The 4,755-nt window shown below is 31.5% G+C and overlaps 1 long non-coding RNA gene across 1 annotated transcript; it reads left to right on the forward strand.

Moving 5' to 3' along the window:
- Positions 1-2,888: 2,888 nt before the first annotated feature.
- On the forward strand, positions 2,889-4,009 carry LOC139997854 (uncharacterized). Its single transcript, XR_011803127.1, has 2 exons — positions 2,889-3,520; positions 3,583-4,009. It is a non-coding gene; the product is annotated as an uncharacterized lncRNA (long non-coding RNA).
- Positions 4,010-4,755: the final 746 nt, after the last annotated feature.

The following is a 4,755-nucleotide window of genomic DNA, read 5'->3' on the forward strand; positions in this document are numbered from 1 at the left end:
GAGATAATACAAACTTAATGGCACCTGCCGTGAGAATCGATGCAGTTACCGTTGAAGCTGAATGAAGTCATCTCTTTAAGGAAGAAGTTCCTCGAATCTTTGAAATATTTTGACGATTGTATCCTGTACTATCAAACAATTAGGAAAGCATTAAAAAGTTCTGATAAGAAGTTCATCATCTTTTTACACTGTTCAAACATTTGAATAGAATACCACATCTTCTTTAAAGCTACCTAAATTCCAATATCCCACTTCTCGTGACCAGATTGCGAATTTTTGTGCAATTTCATATGTTCATTGACGTTATTAATGAAACGGAAATTGCATAAAAATTAATTTTCCTTATTAAATGTTACAACAAACACCTCGAATATCCTTTATCTTTCTGCATATTATGTGCGCTTTGTAGATCCCTAAACTTTTAAATTTCCCCTAAGTGTATAAAAATCCACAGTGCATTCGTAACTTTTTCGTTCTATCCAAAAAATTCTCAGAACCACAAAAATTCCAATAATTCCTTTCCCTTTCCTCTTTCTGCACTTTCTGCGCCATAAATTCAAAAGGAATCGTACCTTGTGTAAAATCAAATAGATAAAAATGCCAGTGCTGTATTTCTCGTGATTTTCCTTGAATTTTTGCAGAATTTTCTTTGCAATCGTACAAAATTGGAATGAAAAATTGAATGTTGTAAAAAATGATGAAATTCGTGGATTGACTTAAACGCTGGATAAATGAGGAGGTTTACTAGTCGTTGTTTTGATCAACGCGACCGATGATCGTCGAGTATTTTGCGTGTTACATAACTTTGATTGAACGTCTGATTGGGTCAAGTGGCGAGAACAATAGTTGATCTCTCTCCACGCTGGGCATAACCCTATTTTACAATCTTAATTTATCACATCCGCGGTAACACTCGCCCCATAGCTTTTACATGTACGCTTCCTCCTGCCGGAAGTGTCAATCTGCATCTTGTTCCGCGGCTGATAATCTCTGCGAAGTTGATAAGAAACGCCAAGGTCAATTTTATCGACCTCTTCCTCCTCACTGCGCCGAATACCACACAACACTTCTCTTTCTCGCGTAATTATTCATGCTTGGATACTGCACCTTTTCTTGGAAACAGTTATCGCGAATTATAATGGAGAAAGGAATGTTGGAATATTATGAGAACGGACAAAAATAAATTAAATTAGGACAACTTTCACACGCAACAATAATGTCATCAGAAATGGCAACTTTTTGAAACTGATAAAATAAATTCGTATAAAATTCTGTGTTTCATTTTACTTGTTTCACTTTTTATCGTTTATACTATCTAAATGACGCGCTCATTAGAGGCTGTGATTGTGAAATCGTAAGGTCTTAAAAGATCAGTGGAATTGATCGACTTGAGCTTCCAACGAGTAAAATATATCTAGTGCAATAATTACAGTGTAACATTATTGGCACGTGTATTCATACGATCGATATTATTGCATCAAACGGCATTAAAATCATCGATGTTCATTCTAAGTGGACGAACAACTGGTTCTTAAAGTCAAGTGAAGAAAAAGTATCATTGGTGTACACATTAATAGAAGTATAACGTTCTTACATTTTTTATCTTCCCTTTGCAACACTTTTTCGACACGTTTCTAGTTTCTTTTCTTGTTTAATATACCTATATATCAATGAATTACTATATATATAATATCTATAATATATACATACATGTATATATATTGTACATTATACATTATATTAATAAATATTTATATATTAAATATAATAAATATTACATATAATGAAATTAAATACTAAATATATTATGCATAATATTTCATACAAATATCACTGAGTAGTTAGATATTTAAACAAAATTTGCAAAGATCCTAAAGTAAACATACAAATACTAATTGAATGAAAATTAGATAAAATCAAGCTTTGAAAATCTTGATAAGAATTTAAGAACATAATCAAAAGAAGACCGCAATGAACCTGTATTGTTCAGATTGCTTCATTCACATACATGTAACGGTATATCGATCTGGTATTTCTCTAAAGTATAGAGTGTATTAATTTATCACATCCGCGGTAACACTCGCCCCATAGCTTTTACATGTACGCTTCCTCCTGCCGGAAGTGTCAATCTGCATCTTGTTCCGCCGCTGATAATCTCTGCGAAGTTGATAAGAAACGCCAAGGTCAATTTTATCGACCTCTTCCTCCTCGCTGCGCCGAATACCACACAACACTTCTCTTTCTCGCGTAATTATTCATGCTTGGATACTGCACCTTTTCTTGGAAACAGTTATCGCGAATTATAGTGGAGAAAGGAATGTTGGAATATTATGAGAACGGACAAAAATAAATTAAATTAGGACAACTTTCACACGCAACAATAATATCGTCGGAAATGGCAACTTTTTGAAACTGATAAAATAAATTCGTATGAAATTCTGTGTTTCATTTTACTTGTTTCACTTTTTATCGTTTATACTATCTAAATGACGAGCTCATTAGAGGCTGTGATTGTGAAATCGTAAGGTCTTAAAAGATCAGTGGAATTGATCGACTTGAGCTTCCAACGAGTAAAATATATCTAGTGCAATAATTACAGCGTAACATTATTGGCACGTGTATTCATACGATCGATATTATTGCATCAAACGGCATTAAAATCATCGATGTTCATTCTAAGTGGACGAACAACTGGTTCTTAAAGTCAAGTGAAGAAAAAGTATCATTGGTGTACACATTAATAGAAGTATAACGTTCTTACATTTTTTATCTTCCCTTTGCAACACTTTTTTCGACACGTTTCTAGTTTCTTTTCTTGTTTAATATACCTATATATCAATGAATTACTATATATATAATATCTATAATATATACATACATGTATATATATTGTACATTATACATTATATTAATAAATATTTATATATTAAATATAATAAATATTACATATAATGAAATTAAATACTAAATATATTATGCATAATATTTCATACAAATATCACTGAGTAGTTAGATATTTAAACAAAATTTGCAAAGATCCTAAAGTAAACATACAAATACTAATTGAATGAAAATTAGATAAAATCAAGCTTTGAAAATCTTGATAAGAATTTAAGAACATAATCAAAAGAAGACCGCAATGAACCTGTATTGTTCAGATTGCTTCATTCACATACATGTAACGGTATATCGATCTGGTATTTCTCTAAAGTATAGAGTGTACAAGATCGTTCACCGTCTGTCCACTGGTTCATTCAACGATCAGGCAATGACCTCTGAAATCCAAGAAGTTGTGACACGCACGACACCGGTGAATAGTATGTCGCGTGAGTGTAACAGGAAAATGTTACGCATAGTTGCGTATCGACAACGGGATTTCCAATTTCCTCCAACTGCATGGGATTCCCGTAAGAGTAAAAACGCGATAATTCGTAGAGCAAAATATACGGGTAGGTGATATTTACGCTGAAAGAATCGTAAATAAGAAATTGGAAACAGCGTGACTTCAAAAAATACAGAGGTAACATTGGCGAATATGGTTTTGAAAAAAATATTAAATCTCGAAATAAATACAATTGAAAGATTGTGTTAACTGTGGGAAATAATTACGGATGAACATACTGAAAGTGGCATTGTTAACAAAAATATCAAATATTGCAAAAGTTACAAGTAAATACACTGGAAACATCGCGATAAGAAGAATTAACGATCGTGAAAAGAAGATTACACGTAAATACTGAACACTGTGGCTATTATATTGAAAAACTTGAGAAAATTCTAGAGAAATGTGCTGCTATAAAGAATCGATACTACTACAAATGATTACACTAAAACCATCATAATCATAATAGTAATAATGCCAACTGTTCAAAGAAATTTATGGTAAATACAGTATAAGCAAACTAATGGAATATTACTAATTACTAAATAAAAATGGGGATAAATACATTAAATATGATCAAAGCAGTGTCGATTATTAGAAAAAGAATTGAGATCAATAGATAGGAGGTGTCCATAATAATACAAGTATTAATTATAGCGTCATTTATTCCTTTTAATAAAGTCACAATTTTAATTATTGAAATAATATATTACATATGAATGAATAGTACTTTGCCTCCAATTGAATGTCACATCAATATGGCAATAGGCAATGAAAAAAATGATCGTTTGCGTTTGATAAAAATGCAGAAGCATTATCGGTAGAAAGTAAATAACGTTCATGCATACGCCACTGTACAAGCAGAAATGTTATATTTAAAAATATTTAATTTCAGAATATTTTACATAGAAAAATGACTTGATTTTTAATAAAAATACAAAAAATCTCTTTGTATTTTATGCTGTAATTTGCTTGATTGTATGGTACTGCCGTTAGTTTGCACAATTTTAGCAACAATCAGCATACCTGCTGCTGCACCGATATCCAATCAATTCTAATACAGCTCCGATATTAAATACGTCAACTCCGATTGCGTAATTAGTCCTTTAAATTAAAAACCGTAGGGAGGGATAATTTAGGTCAATTACTAGTGTTCCTTGAATACTTTTTTAGAGACGGTATAAATATAAAATAGATATCCGTATACATATGTATAAATATAAAATTAACACATTTGCTGCCATTGAAGACCGAAGCAGAAGGCTCGCTATAGATCATGTTCCACTTTTTTCCGTATATTTCGATCTGATTGTTTAAATTAATTAAGTATATAATTTACACTAAAATTAAATAAAACATAATATTAAGACGTC

The sequence above is a fragment of the Bombus fervidus genome, chromosome 2, assembly GCF_041682495.2.
Source record: "Bombus fervidus isolate BK054 chromosome 2, iyBomFerv1, whole genome shotgun sequence".
Classification (NCBI taxonomy): domain Eukaryota; kingdom Metazoa; phylum Arthropoda; class Insecta; order Hymenoptera; family Apidae; genus Bombus; species Bombus fervidus.